The sequence below is a fragment of the Nomia melanderi genome, chromosome 1 (assembly GCF_051020985.1).
Source record: "Nomia melanderi isolate GNS246 chromosome 1, iyNomMela1, whole genome shotgun sequence".
In the NCBI taxonomy this organism is placed as follows: domain Eukaryota; kingdom Metazoa; phylum Arthropoda; class Insecta; order Hymenoptera; family Halictidae; genus Nomia; species Nomia melanderi.
This window is the reverse complement of record NC_134999.1, coordinates 27,497,991-27,515,162: the sequence shown is the minus strand read 5'-3', so window position 1 is coordinate 27,515,162 and position 17,172 is coordinate 27,497,991. Positions and strand designations below refer to the sequence as shown.

Here is a 17,172-nt window from a genome sequence, read left to right as displayed (position 1 = left end):
TTGCGAGCCTGGCTCGATTCCACGGGAAATAAATCTGCCGGTGAGCGTCGGTCGCGCGTCGCGCGAATTAAGAACTCCAAATCCGCGAGCGTTCCGCAAACATCGAGAGAATGTTTATCGATGAGCTCTTGTGAACTAGCTCGCATCGATCCCTTGACAATATTTTGAAGTTTTATCTTCTATCTTTTTATTTTCTTTTTTATATTTGTGTCTTGTTAATTCATTCTTTTGGCTTGTTCTATAAGTTAGGCTATTATAAATTAGGTCTATAATTTTTATACGGTTAGTCTTAATGTAAATGTTGCCATTATATTGAATTAAAGGTTTTGCTTATTTAAAAACAAGGTTGTGTGAAAAATTTTAACTTTTATATTGGATCGGGATTCAATTGTTAGTACTGGACAGTAGTAAGCAGTCTGCAAACTTTTACGATGTGTTATTTATTTATATATCCGATACATAGAAAGCCATAAAATAAAATTACTAGCGAAATTTTGTCTGAATTGTCTGTGTAAAACGATTTTGTATCCCATATTTGGTTTTATTAATAGAAGTTTAGTCTTCTTTCAGGTTGTAATAATACTCGTGTAATTACATTTTAACAACTGATATTAAATATATGTCAACAAAGATAAAAAATATTAATGGCCAAAATGTAATAATGAAATTTTAATGTAATTTTTTAAAAAATCTAAACTAACCTAAATTGTTTAAAGACGATATCTTGAAAGTGAAAATTTAATTATATTATAAAACAAACTATAGTTTAAAAATACACAGTTTTCATTATTACATCATCATTATTATATCATAACACGTTAATCTGATTTGCTATCAATGCAAATGATTATTTCTTATTCATTAATAAACATTCTCAAATTAAATTTCATTAGAAAACTTCGTTATAACTGACAATAAATTCTAATTTTGTAAAAAATTTCGATATTATAATTAAAAAAACTTACAATAAAACAATAAAATTTAGTAATCCTCCAGGAACAAATAATTTATCGGACCACGGTTCAGTAAGTTCCCCGGTCGGTGTAAAAAATCGCTATCAATTGGGTGGTCAAAAGACCGTAAAAGAACGAAATGAATTTCACTCGGCCAACCCTCAAAGAACTGGAATTAATCGAAGATTGAGATCATCTTGCGCTTCATTTTTATCGCATGCTATTCAGAAATACATACAATGCATTTCGCTTGAAATAGTTCACAAAGTAAAATGATAAGCGCAAAATAAAATAATAAAAAAAGACAAGAAATTAAGAGGCTAATTAAAAGTAAAAAATTAAAGAACAATATACAAAACAAAATTATTTTCTAATTATTGTCTCCCTAACTAAAGCTAACTTAAAAACTAAAGTAACCAACAGAACAGTTTATCAGTTACAAAAACAACAATGTTTAAAATACATTACCAATAGGTACATAGGGACTAATCATAAATCAACAGAAACGTTAATAACCCGAGCAAAGTCCAAAAAAATTCCCTATAAAGTATCTGGCCCTTTCGCAAATCAGAGGAGACAAGGATCAAACAAACACGAAAATTGATTAAAAGCTAAAAACGACGCGAATTAGAGGTTATCCCGTTCCCATGACGAACACCCAGAGCCAACGCGAAATATCCACAAATTCGACGGATCAGTGAATTCAGCGAATCGCAGAAACTTAATAAAGTTTCATGCACGATGGTAGCAGATGGGTTTCCCTATTTAACCTCTTACAGCCTGCCTATTGATTTTCTCGGGTCCTATTGTTTTGGCACGTCGCGCATTTAACAAAACGCAACGGGAAACGGGCGAGGAGCGGGCGCGCACGGGTTCCCGTGCGAACCAGCCCAGAGGATGATCTTGCGGAGAGCGGAGGAAAATGCAATAGAAAAAGAAAAGAAAACAAAACGGCAAAAGAGTTGATGCACAGGGAACACGGACGAAACCGGAGACCTGTCAATTGCTGCCGTGTTATGAATCATCTCTATTTCGGGAGACACCCGTTGGGTGGTCCAACCCCTCGATTTTGAGGTTAGCTCGGCCCGTAATCCGCGCTGGACCTGGTACGTACACGGTTACGCACGTTAGGGCAAGGCGTTTCGTGGCGATGCCACGACGAAACGGTCGTGTTGGATGCATTTTATCGGGCAGAAAACATGCAGGAACGATCGGAAATGTCTAAACGAGGGCAGCACGTCCATCCGTAGCATATCAACGGAAAATCAATAGGAACCGGCGGCATCGTCACTAAACCGGCGGCCCTGTGACCTTATCGGACGGCAGAATGTTTCTACTCACCGCGAAAAATATCCATAGATAGAAAAAGGGCTCGTTCCTTGTTGCACAAAATCAATTTGTCACTTCGGCCACAACCACACGTCCGACAACACTCTTGCGACTCCGCCGTTTCAGTTTCGAGCGTTCCTCTCGTTCAAGGTCAGTAACGGAGCTAGCCGCGAAAAAAGTAAGGCGCCTCGAGCGCCCCGACGTCTGGCAAGCTCGACGTTTCTATTTGTGATTTATCGTGCTAAGGCTGAATTATTTTTATTTTTGGGTTGGCAGTTCGGGCGATTTTAAGGGTTTGGAATATTGGGTGCGGAATATTTGGAATCGTTCAAATTTGAATGTTTGGTTTTGTGGTGATCGTTTTGTCATTTTATTTGTTTTGTTGCAGACAGGTATTGTAAAATGTGTTTTTATCTGTGAATACGTATTCACTGTGTATAAATATTCGAAAATTATACTGACATAATAATACAAATTTTTATGAAATTTTATACAGATTTTAATTTAATTTTCATATGATGTAGAAAGATATACATTGAATTCTCGTTCTTATAAACCACCTTAAAGTAATATTAATTTACGTAAATATTTACAGTCGACTATTTAAAAAATAATTAAGTAATTGGATAATTGTGGATATACGTTTAATTCATTATACAAAAATGATTAAGCATTTTCAATTATAAATCTTCTATTCATTTCTGTTTTAGCTTCTGAACATTTATAATTGTTCGGGTACACTTACACTAAGAGCATTAACATCTTCAATTTTAAATAATATTAAAGCAAAAGAACTTTTCTTATATTTTAATCAAAGTTTCAATTTAGAATGAATCACTTAAAATTTACACATCAATTTGCGATAATTCATTTACTTAACGTTTATTATACACACATCTGTAAAATAAATCCTAAATGACGTGCACCTAGTTAACATCAAATGACGACTAAAAATCGTATCTCCAATTCATTCTCCTCCCAAATCCAAAAACTTTCGCCACCTGAATAATCGATAACAATTTCACGTGGCGCCCGGCACGTCGCGTACACCCCTGGCGCCGTGCAAATAACTAATCCAAATAAACAGACTTCCCTCTAAAAATAAGAAGGAAAAAAAATACATAAATGAACGTAGTTCGCGACACAACTGCTCGTTTCAGCCAAAACTTGACGCTTTACAGGCAGTAAGAGAACTAATTGGACCATTTTCAAACTGTTTCACGGTCGCTCTCGAAAAGAAAAGTCGAACTCGCGAAAGAAGCATAAATCTTCGGATAACAGTGCTCGGGATCACCGACGAAGCTGTTCTTCGAAAAAAGCATCGAAATACAGTGAGCGCCGTGCACGGGAATCGAGACCGCACCAAATTTGGTCATGCCAGTCTCCATTCAGAACTTGCGTGTTTCATAGTACGCAATCGTGTAACGCGGTTTACTCTACGCGCGGCGCCTTTCCTATTAATCCAGCGATACGTCACTTAAAAATTCTTCACGAGGAAAACGGAAGCGGGATCACTTTCCTCTAAATATTCTTTCCCCCTTTTCTTTATTTTTAGAAATTTAGAATGGAGAGTCAGAAGTATGTGTACACCTTAAAACCTTTGCAGATCCTTACACATTTGAAAGTACCATTTACACATGTGATGCGTAAAATGCAAATTGGTGTGAAAGTACGAAATGTATACATATATAAATTACAGAAGAAGATGTAAATTTATTTGATTTGTAAAATGTGGGATGTAATTAAAAATAGTTGCTCTGTTAAAAAATAAGTGAAAGATGAATACAGATGAGATATTAAAAATGATTTTTTAATTAATTCGTGTAGACACATATTATAATATTTTATAAATTCACTCTTTAGCTTTAATTGTAGCTAAATTTAGTTTTAAAATGTTTAAATGCTGTCAGTTTGCTGTAACAATAAGTTAAAATAACAACCTGTGCCATGTTCGATAATATTTATAAAAATTCTGTAGCAGTTTTTTTCTCTCCGATAGCTTCATTAATAAATGATGCTGTGTTATTATCATTGGTATTACAGATGTATCATTACCTTGATCTTAGATGCTAGATAAATATTGCATGAACGCCACCTTTATAAGGAGTGCAGATATATTTGGTTTTGACTTTTACTGTGGCTTGTTGAGTAACTGCGCTGATACACAGCTGACAGAGGAACAGTTACCACGAAATCTATGAACGCATCGATGAGATCACTTTTTTTGTTATAACTTTAGTCAGATATTTACGTCGCTGTAAAGGTGTCAGTTCTTGTGGCAATGAGCTTGCGGGCATTTTTAGACACCACATAGTCAATTTTTAATGTGCTAACATCGCAATTTTAACAATGTACTTACTTCATGCAAAAGTAATAAAATATTCGATATTTACAAAAATAAAACGGTATAAAATCGTTGTAACGTGAACTTATTAATGCTTTTTGTGATTCATAAAAATTTATGAACGTCTACGACTTTTAAATAGATCTTTTGATTAAAATTAATATTGGACTCATAAAATTTATAAATAGGAATGGATATTTTTATTCGAAGAAGCTTAAGAGCTAACTCTTCAAAGCATACATTAAAATTTCGATAACGGAACAAAAATAATAAAAGATTATTTTAAATGATGTGATAGAATTTAATTATCATTATTAATTATATTCAATATAACTTAGCTTTAAAATTAATTATAATAATAGTGTATTTAATATTTAAAAATAATTGTGTGAGTAATTTGTAGGGATGACTGTTGCGTTTGAATCATAAGCCGCCATCTTAAAAATATACTCTTTGTCAGTAACTTCAAATATTTTCTTCGAGATGTTGCATCATTTTTACATTCGTATTTTAATTTAATGATAATATTAATTACGTAAAAAACAATACTTGACAACAGTTTGTACACGTAAAAACTTGTCGATGACATGGATACATAAATATGAATGATTAAATGGTACAAGAGGTTGTATTATACCAATTACATACAACAATCAACAAATTTGTATAATCTATACATAGTATTCATACATGAAGTCATTGCTTTTTAATAAGGTGTCAGACTCGCGGTAAAAATTTTTAATAGAATTTAAGAAACATAAATATTACTCAGGTTTTGTGAATTCAAATTGAATATTATTCTTCTGTTATCAACTATTATGCTTCAGAGTAAATATAGACATAGAATATGCCAAGAATTGTTGTACTTTTTCAATAAATTATTAATTACAAACTAGGTGTATCGATTATAATTGAGAAATAAATCATAAGGCAAGGAATTAGCCGAATTGAAAATCTCAAAATACTAAATCTACTTCTCCCACTTTTCACAAATATCAATAACAACTTACCCTCTCAAACAAAACAACTCTCCTTAATTTATATTTCTCCCGTGTCTCAGTGCACTCAAAACAATCAAATACTCCAACACCTGTCATCCATATAGGAAAAAATCTTCAAAACCAATTACCAACTTATCACAATAATCCCACTTCAAAATCTCATAAACGTCTATTTAATCACCGTAAAAAAGACGTTAGCCAATCCTGTCAATGAACTATCAATAAACGTCCACACTACCTGTCATTGATGCACGCCAAACATTAAGAATAGACCGACACGTTTCTCGAGTTCACTAGTTTCCACGTTTCAACAATGCATTAATTATATAACGAGCGAATCTGGGTGAGTGTTACGCGCTACGTAACCAACACGCGCGGCGCTCTTCCGGCATTTATCTAGTCCCGAAGGAAGTGGTCATCAATTTCCTTGGCGGCGGCGATTGATATCCGCAGAATACATCCTAGCCTCACAGTTAGGCGACACCGATTAGTAAACATCGGTGCGGCAACATTACTATCTTTTATTCGGAACTGCCTACGGTCAGGTTTGCGCATTCCTGACGTTCCGTGCGCGTCGGTGGTGGACGAAGGAAGGCGTTGATCGTTCCTTGGTGGACGTGGGCGCGTTTTTCCACGTCTCCGTCGCCGGACAGGGAGAATGCACCTGTGCATAATACGAGAAACGTGGGCGATATGCTCGATATACCGACGGAACGGCCACGATAGGTGGGCACGTCCTGCATTTCAACGCCACCCGAGGACAACTCCCGCGTTTGCGCGACTTTTCGACAGTACACGCGTTGAATTTTTCATCCTGAAGAGATTTGCTGATCCTTTGCATTCCCGCGCTTGAGTTAACAGTTTCGTGAACGATCTTTTCAGTTCCCGGAAATGGAAACTGATTGAAATTGAAGCAATGCATAAATATTACCGAACACGGTAAAGGTTATTGTTTTAACTTATTGTTACAGCAGCATGAGAATATTTAAACACTTTAAAATCTGATTCAGCTGCAATTCAAGCCAAAGAGTGAATAGACAAAATGTTATAATATGAGTCTACACGAATGAATCAAAAAATCATTCTTAATATCTCATTTGTCTTTACCTGTCACTTATTTCTGAACAGATCAACTACTTCAAATCACACCTGATATTTGACAAATTAAATTAATTTATATTTCTCCCTGTAATTCATATTTGTACACGAGAGATGAGATTGAAGAGATTGAAGAGATTTGCTGATCTTCTTTGCATCTTCGTATTCGGTTAACGGTTTCATGGAGACCTCTTCATTTCTTGGAAATAGAAACTAATTGAAATTGTAACAATTGATCCTTAACACAAGGTTTGCGGAACGTGTTGTTAGATAAGACACCGTTCGTCATCGTGATTCGTCATCGAGACATCTGTGTAAGTCAGACCTGTCCAACATGTCATCCAAGTTTTACACAAAACACCCAAATATGATAGATCAGATTTTAATTCAAACATTTTATAAATTTGTTAGCACTACAGTTAAGAGTTCGCATTCTATAATTTTCCTTTATAAAACTACCATCAAACGAGCCAATCAACAATGTAAGTTTTATAAGGAAAATTCCTTCAAACCTACTCAAAAATCAACCAAGAAATGTCTAAAATTTCTATAGCTTTCCTGAACCCTTTCGTTCCTGAATATGTATTTTTTAAATATGAATTTTGTGAAAAAAACCTAAGGCTGCATATTAATCAACCAAAACATATGTACGAACAGTTGATTAGTGCTCAGCTGTCAGCCACAAGCAAAGATCCTTGTGTGGTACAATTTTCGTTTATGTTTAAGGCATTTTCTAGCTTTCCTTTAATTTAAAATGTTTGTAATACTTATGTGTACCATGCGGGATGAAAGGGTTAAGACAAACGATCACGTGCCAGCAATGATAGATTACATCGATTATCGAGGCAAAAATTTTTCATTTCTTAGGTCTACAAATATTTATTTATGATGGGTTGTCGTGAACACCGTACCCGAGCATTAACGTTAAAAAGTTTCACCCGTCTACTTAAGGGTTAATAAAGCATAGAAATTTCAGAGTTTACAATAAGGACTGTAATGATACTGTGAATTATGTTGTGGTTTGTGGACGTTGGCTTGATGAGTTTTGGATTCAAAGAGGCGTTATTTCTCTAACTTTCATTTCGATGTGATTAAAATTGGAGAAAGTATTGTTGTCGTTGTTAGTATTATAAAGTAGTATTATGAGTATCATAAGAAAACTGAATTCTTTTACTCTTAATGATATTGTGAGCTGTCTTCTGGTATATTTAAATAGTAATAATTATAACATTTATTGTCTGAATTAATAAACTGTAACTAACGATGTTGTAAAATTAAGAAAGTATATTTTCAGAAAGCACTACAATTGAACAAAATTTTTAAATTAGTTCCATAATGTCAGAAATATTGTACAAATTAAGCAAGAAATAATAATTCCGTGCCTCATACGACATTAAAACCCTATGTAATTAAATGAAAATGAGGTTTTTCTAATGTACATAGCTAATAATACGTGTCAAGTAAATGGATAAGAAGCCAATAAAGATGTTGCCAAAATTTAAACAACTAGTTCTTCGCTGTCGTCTCGGTTGCATTACAATTTTAATGACTCGTTGCAACACGCAAGTTCTAGACTTCGCTCGTCCGTCTTGTCAACTGTTGCGATTATAATTATGCTGACAAAGTATGTTAATAGCACGAAAAATATCATGAATTATTCCGGCGTTTTGTATGAGTAATGTTTTGTCACGAGAATAAATTAGACTGTATTCAACATTTTTGAAACAGGGGCAAAGTAGAGCGGACTAGAGATAAATCTCGCGCTTCCAGCGTCAAATAGAAGAGTTTCAGACTGGACAGTTGCCAGACCCGCGGTTGTAATTCGATTTTCATTCGTTTTGACTTTTTTACCGTTAGAGGAAAACGCTTTCCCTCCTGCGGGAAATGTCAGCCCCGAGCTACCTTATCATCCGTTTCCTTCAGGGACACCAAGATGGAGCAAGCACTGCTTATGATGCAGTGATAACAGGCTGTTTTTATTCGGGATGTGAATTCCACGTGTCTGATTAATCCCTTGCATTACAATATTTTTGAAAGTTTTTATTTGCATAAATACTACAGTTATATATATACAGGTGCAAGTAAAACTACTAACAACAACCTTAACATAATAATTTTGGAAATTATAAATTTAGTCCTAGATTTTTTCTTCGCAACAATAGTTTACTTTTAATACACTTATGGGTTTTGGGGTTGTGCTTTTATAGAGCTAGTCGAAGTCTCTATATTTTACGGTAAAAAGTTATATATCTATATAAAAAGAACGTTTACAATACCTTGCTTTCAATATTGTGTCAGACTCATGGTGAAGATTTCAAATAGAATTTAGCAAATGTAAATATCACTTAATTCTTCCAAGTTTTAATTGATTATTATTTTTCTATTATTAATTGTAAAATGCTTCTGAGTAAACGTAGATATAGAATAAGTGTGGAATTTTCCTTTTTTTATAATGAACTATAAACATTAAAGTATCTCTGTTGAACACAATTGGGAAAAAAGCATAGGGCAAAGGGTTAACACTAGGTCTACGGACGTTTATTGTACAATTTGTTCTATTGTTCCTGGAAAGGTTTCTGTTCCTTAATTAAAATCTTGGAAATTAAAAGTTTAAAAAGGAGCATTAGGCTGCATATTTAAGTAATTACATCAATTAACATTCGACGTGAACGTTTACTAAATCATTTTTATAAAATTCAATATGCGTCAAATTGACGCATTTCATAAACCTAGTATTAACTCTAAAATAGAAAAGTAGTTTTCTTATTTTGCAATTATTGATATTTTCGAAGTATTCAATATCCAAAATGATTTTAAATAATTATTGTTACAATCTTTATAAGGATTACATATCAATCCCAATAAATACCTCGTTAGTTCTAATGATAAATTACTACAAATATTGTAGTATTTGAGACACAAAAAAATATATCAATAAAAAGTGGCATTAAATATGAATAAAGTTAGGAAATTAATGTTAAAAAATATTAACCCTTTGCATTCGAAAGATTTTCACTATAAATATTTAACATTTTCCGATGGAATATACACGATTTTTTTAAAAAATTAATTAATGAGAAAATATACGTAAAGTAAGAAACAAAGCTATTATTTCAATATTTCATATATCGATGCATTATACAAAGATTCATATTATATATAAGACTTTATAATTTTACATCTATCAAATAAAGTGATGACTGTAAGTCATCTTTCGAATTTAAAACGTTAAAATACAAATATTTTAAACATAACTCATGATAGAAGATAATAAATGATAGTAGCAGACACTTTTTATACTAGTAGAGAATTTTTTAACTGTAAATCTTAAACGTTTCGTATACATTGGCCTCTATTCACAAACTACTTAACATAAATAATTATTATCTCTTTCCAATTTTATATTCATCTTTATATAACAGAATTAAAATATATAAATATATTTTATAGTCTCTCTTATTAAACAAAATACGAGTGAAAACGTGTTATTTTATTCATTAATCATTCAATTAAAATTAAACCTATTATACCACTGAATCTAAGAAAAATATATAAACCTAACTACAACTTTAACTAAATTTATTTTGAACATAATAATACTGTCTTATACAGATATACCTGGAATTTTATTACCTTACTTTCATTATGACAACATTACTGTCAATAGTATTGACATTATATTTAACAGGTTCACTACTCATAATTATATAGTATACATACAATGTGAAACATATCTGGAATGTACATCTAAATTACTTCCACGAAACTTCGCGTTGTAGGTGCACGAATGAATCAGTTCATCTGTCCGTCGATCTCATTTTTGGGAGAAACTGAGAGATACTACCGATCCTCCACCCTTGCAGAACAATAAATATAAGAGCGACCCCCGATGACTCCTTCCAGCAATTTCCCTCTTTTCTCTCTAGGCAAAAGTTTATCGCCCCCTTTGTCCGATTTGCTATTCGCGTAGCGCCCTGTCATCGGATCGTACACGCGTCCTGGAAAGTTTCTCCATTATATCCGGGCGGAATGATATCGACTACCGAATCGGATTGATATCTCTCGAGGTGAATACATGGAAGTCGTAACGGATGAATCAACCCACTCGAACGAGCCTTTGGAAGAGTAACGCTCGTCGTTGAAGCTGGATTGTCTCTACAAGCATAAAATTGTGCAATTTCTGTTCGCGGATATTCGAGGAGATTTTTCGCGTGAAATTGGCAAATAAACTGCTACGTGCTTCATTTAACTGTAGGATTCTGGAATATGAAGATTCAATTAGGATAGATCGAGGCGAATCGAAGCAGTCCAAATTTAACAGCGAAAAAGTAAAAACTTAAAATAGAAACTTGTTATTAATAGTTATTTATCTTTATATCAGTAAAAAAATCTGTAAAGACTTAAAAATCTTTGTTTTGTAAGCAAAAAACTGAAAAATGAGAAATATCTGATTTACCCCAAATTCCAATGTACATCATTTCTACGTGATACGCTACGACTTTTCAGAATAATGTATGCTTGTCTTAAATTGCATAAAAATGAAGTATGAAATAGACATGCTAAATACAAAATTTTACAAATATTATTGTCAATGAGTTTTTAAAGAATGTATGAAGTAAATCATTAGTGTTGTTTTCATCCCCCAATACTGTACGTTTTTTATAGTATGCTAAAAACAGATTGGAAAATTTACTTGGTGTGTTAAAAAATGTTTTAGTTCTGATTTTTCATGTTTGGTACTAATGATAAACTAAATTAATAGGTATTAAAAATGAAGCATGCCCCTTTTCTATATTTATTTTGAAGTAAGTATGTACTTCAAATAAAAATCAAACTAACCACATGAAAATCCCCACAATTTTTAGTTAATACAAACTAGTAGATTAAAAAAAGTTAAAATCCACACAACAAAGTTGATTTTAACAACTGTTCATTGATATTTAATCTTATAATGCAATTTTTATTATTGCGTTGAGTATAGCTCTCCAAATATCCAAGAAAATATGAGCATATTGATACTAAATTTACAGGTTTTTATTGTACAGTTTTTTCTACAGTACTTAGAGAAATTGATATTCGTTCATTTAGAACTTGAAAATTAGAAATTTGAAAATAGACAGGTACATATTTGTAACGTAAACATTCGGCAAATAATATTTATAAAATTCAATATACGTTAATTTGACATTTTTTTAATCCTAGTGATAAATATTGATAACCTTCTTATTTACCACAGTTTAGAAGTAGTAGGATATTTATCTGTTTCGAGAAAGTTTGACTTGTGAACTGTTATATGACTTTATTTTATATCACAATTATTTTTGAAATGTTCTCAATAGAAGCTTTGTATCGTATGTGGTTTTACTAAACTTTCAGGGGAGGTTTGGTAACGCGAACATTTTGTTTGGTCTCTTCTTACTCCTTACTATGAAAATATTGCTTGAAAGTTAACACATTGACTGTCACGACAATTTTGAACGGTTTGTATATTACTACTTATTACTATTAACGAAAAATGACCCTAAAAACAATTCTTACTGACTTGTTACCATAGTAACAATATTACACTATTGTCACACTTCATTTCGGTTCCGCATAAATTATAAATCATACCTGTTCCAAGAAACCGATATCGTAACTATTTCCAACCCCTTGCATTACAATGTAGTCTGCAAATTCATTGAAAAGATTTTATCAAATTGCCCAGGGTCTATTTCCCGTAACGTAAGACTTAATTTGTTACATCAGTATGTGCAAGTTCCCGTTTCAAAATCTTGAATCCTGTCCCCACTATCAAGACCGGAGTGCCGGGTATTGTTCGTAAGGAAGAGAAGTGGTTACGTGGAGAAGGATGCAGCAAGATATAGAGAAGTTGAGGGCGACGCAACGAGGAGAAGAGATTTTATGGGGGATCTTCGGGTGCCTGGGACCGGGGGTCGTGCCGACGGTGGCTATAAAAAAACTAGGCTCCCGTTCCGGGATACGACGGGATAGGATGTGTTTTGCCAAAAGCTGGGGAGCGTCGCGACGGCGCCAGGGGGTCTGGAGCCAATGTCTGACTTCCATTCCGGGGATTCATCGTGAAAGCTACCGGTGAATTTCGCTATGCTCGCTAACTCTTTCGTTATTGTCGTCCTTTCAGCACGTTCCTAATTACCGTGATAATTGGATCCCGTTTATTCTCCACTTTTCTCCTAATAAATTTGAAAATATTTTTACAGGACTTGGCGACATTTTTCTCCCGTCAACTGTTTTCGGAACTTTTTCGGACTTTCACGTGTACTTGTTTGAATAACTTAACAGTAAAATTACCAGATGGATCAAATTGGCCAATTTTAGAATGTTTAGTTTGCAAGTATTTAAATTATGAGAAGGCTTTCGCGAAAAATTGTAAAATAAAATTGTGTATTTGTACGAATATAACAATAAGGGACCTATCAAATCTAGAGAAGTATATTGATCTAATTTTTATAAAAATACTTAGAAATAAGTCACTCCGATTGCTCGGTAGTTTTAGTGTTAATTCGAGGTAGTGCCTGGGTTTTACATTTTTCGTGTTAAATGAAGTTTATAGAATGAATAATAATAATAATATAATAAGTATCTTAAGTAAATAACAATAGTAATATAAATAAAATAAAATAATAGAAGTATATGTGTAAAGAATTATTAACAGTGAGTAATTTGTTGTATATTGCTTCAGCTTTATCTTCTATAATGCTTATAAAGAATAAATATTAAGTAAATTAAATATTGAAAGGAACCATATAACTTATTACTTCTGTCTGTCACTAGTAACAGAAGAATTTATTAGCAACAAATATGTTTTAACACTTTCATTCCCAGTGGCATCGCCTTAAAACCACTACTATAAATTCGATATAGTAATACTATACTATTTTTATTAAAAATGATACGTTAACGTATATTGCGAAAACAACTATATTTTTCCTAAAAGTTTTTACTTGGGAGCTAAAGGGTTGTTTTATCCCTAGAATAATTAATTATGACGTTACATTCAGACAGTTTTTCATAGCACTTCAATTAATCCTTTTACTAAAAACACTTCCACGTCCAACCTCGATTCTCACGTTCTCATAATTGAACCAGGTTACAAATGTTTCTGGAACATTTTTGTAAGAAATATGAAGCGCGTTTGTTTGTCGAAGGAAACTATAAGTCTTTGTTGAACCGAAAATTCGTGTGCTGGTTTAGTAACACGCAAAGATTAAGTGCTGGCAAAGGGTGGGATCGCGAACAATCCGATACCCAGTCAAGGGAAAACTTGCCAAAATCGTACGAGGGGGCGTTCTTCCGCGTTTCACTCCGCAGATTCATCTCTATCCACGATCCGGATGATTTATGAACGAGGTGACGGTAAGTTGCGGACATAAATCCACGAATAAATTCATTTTTCTGAAAGGTTTCGATCTATCCCAGCTCCCAAGCAGAGTTACCCCGCCGTCTACTATTATTCCAGATATTCAGATAAGATACACGCGCGCATTATACAGGCCAGAGAACAAATAGTTCTTCCGAGAAGCATTTCACGCGAAGAATCTCGTTTATCTTGGTCCGTTCGCTGAATATTTTGAAAATGCGTCCTTGCATGGAAATAATTTGGATGGAACGCTTCAAACGAAGGTCAGTTTCTGAAGTTCTCCTTTCTCGTTTGTAAGTTAATTTGCATATACATGAGAAATCCTTGACTCTTGAGCTGTATTCTCGGGAAATAAAAACTTTGCTTCGTTTCTTATCAACGTGACATGTATACTGCGATTCACGAGTGAACTGACTTGTGAGAAAACCTTTTAGTCGATTCTACGTTAACGTTCACTTACAACTTGTTATTTTAAATTTTAGTAGTCGATTAACACTAAAATAACTTAGAATAACATGATCAGTATATAATCGTTATAAAATTCAAGTGAAACTATTTATTTTTCAAATTATTGTACATATTTAACGCTTTTGAAATATCAATTATTGCGATATAGGAAAGTTAAAACCTGCCATTTTGACAAGTGTGGTTGTTCTACTATTGAAAATGGATATTTAACAGAAATTTGATCATCAGAAAATTTAAAACATTTATATTTAACCGTTTAACTGGGCATTTTCCACTCAACTTGAGACGAATTCAATTAACATATTAAACACTAAACAACTGTACACTTCAATATCGCATGGTTTGTATTAATACGAACATTGCGGTTCGATCGAGCACGATTATTTATCGAATGAACACAACAACGAAAAGCTATTGAGAAATAATGTTAATCTATGTATTTATATTTATGTTTCCATGATATTCGTTTTTGTTCTCGAACATCCTTCTCCTTTTCAAAAAGAAAATGATTGTATATTAATCTTTACCGTACAGGTTATAATATTATATAGGTGAAACAGTTATTGAAAAAATCAACTACACATAATGTAGTAATGTAAAACAAGTATAAACTACACATAAATGTTCCACGGTAAATCTACGAAAATGTGAAATAAAACGCTTCGAAAAGCACAGTATGCCCTGCACGAAACCTAACACGAAAGCCGATAATATTCAGGCAACAACATTCATTCGTATTTAGATGTTTCTACCTCATATAGTTTACGATTCTCTTGCCAGCGGAAGAAAGGGAATGTAGATACATCATGAGCCCCTAAAAGAGCACAATGGGACGAGCCCTTGCGAGTGCAATCGAGGATGATTTGACAAATTCTCGATCGTATACATGGGGGGATGCGCGCGTAGAACGAGAGAAAAGCGTGTGCGGCTATCGAAATCACCATAAAAAGTCACCCGTGTCTGACGCGGGAACGGTGAATCGTAAATTTGAAAGGAATTAATGCGTGATCTTCACTCGAAGTCTCTCCTGCCGGATGAAGGACTGCAATATACGGCGAAATCATTTCGAATAAAGATTGCGGCCCCTCGTGAAGGATTTTTTAATCTTCAGTCTTGGATCGATCAAAATTCCTTCTACATCTCCCATTTTTGCGTAATATTGCGTAATTTTTAGTAATCGTATCTAAACACCTACGTTCGTAAGCAATTACTAACATTTTGCTTTATTTAACACATAATATATAATATTCACTGCGAGTAATATATAATTTAATAATTAAATGGATAATCTGAATTTCTATGCTGTGATAGAAGAGTAACTCTTTAAGAACAAATATCTATACATTACTGACAAAAATGTTGCGGGCAAATAATTTAATTATTCACGCAACAAAAGACCATATAGTTTTTCTTTCGTCCAGTGTGATATTTAAGAATTCCATTTCGGAGTGAAATGATCACAAATGATGCATGTGGTATACAATAGATACAAATATATGCTATAAAATGCAAATAATAACCATTACATAGATTCTAATCAGTCCAGTTCTATATAATAATAAATGTAGATTATTATTTATAGATATATTTACAAATCATTTTAATTATACAATGTATAGATATAGATTATTTCAATTTAATCTATCCGGTAGTTTTAGTGAACTGGTTAAAGGATGGTACTGTTGCGGCACCGCTAAACTGGAAGTTCTTAATAGAAAAATTTTTTCTAAAATGCATTCGAGTCCCTAACATCGCTGGAATTTATTTTCGTCAGCAAACGCTTGATTCCGGCGGAACTCGTGCAACCGTCACGTGCGTTTGCCGTCTCTGACAAATGACACATCGTGATTCCCGGTCTCGTCAAAACGGATGTGACGACGTATCGTCGTACGGCACCACCGCTCTCCCCCTTGTCAGCGCAATAACTGTTTCTTCCCTCCGTTCTCCCTTTCCATACCCGCCGCCGTTTTCGCTCGACTGACTTTTCAGATTCCGTAGAATCATCGCTCCCGTTTGTACCCTCGGCCACGGCTGGCGCCCGCATAAAAATTGCCGGCGGAACCGGATACCGGAAGCGCGACGGGGCACCACTCCCACGAGCTTGCGAAACTCGGAGAACCGTGGCAGCCGAGGAAATTCTCCCTCGATTTTCCCTCTCCCCCCATGTACGATCGCTTTTCCCGGGACAGAGAAAAATTGCGTCGAAGCGTAATTAATTCGCGTCGTTCCGCCTACATCTCCGCCTACGTACAGAAGACTCACGTTTCAAGTAATTAATTTTGATTAATATCGATCTCCTACGAGGCTCAACTAATTTTTCGATATTAGATTGCAATTATTTTTATTGTCTGGTACTTGGGAAAGTTTTAAGGAATAAGATTGTTGTAGAGTGAACTTTTGTTATTTGTAAGATTTGTTTGTATAGAATGGTAAACCGATACCTTATGTTTATAGTGAATGATAGTTACGTTTCGTTCTGAATCTTCTCTTTGTAAATTGCTCCTAGGAAATAATAGTTTCTGTGAACATGTCTAAAATAGCTTGTTATGTAAAATGAATTAATGAAATTGAAAATTTGTTCCACTTGTTTTAGTATAA

The 17,172-nt window shown here is 33.8% G+C and overlaps 1 protein-coding gene across 4 annotated transcripts in view; it reads right to left on the bottom strand.

Annotated features, from left to right (window-relative positions):
* The window catches only part of rhea (Talin_middle and talin-RS domain-containing protein rhea), a 90,917-nt gene extending 84,671 nt beyond the window's left edge, over positions 1-6,246 (bottom strand). For 3 of the 4 annotated variants that reach the window (XM_031980188.2, XM_031980190.2, XM_031980191.2), the window contains exon 1: positions 2,295-2,437. The gene's annotated coding sequence lies outside the window, so the exon portion shown is untranslated. Of the gene's footprint in view, positions 1-2,294; positions 2,438-5,636; positions 5,717-5,865 lie in introns of those variants that run through there. The other variant, XM_031980189.2, reaches the window with a different exon arrangement.
* Positions 6,247-17,172: the final 10,926 nt, after the last annotated feature.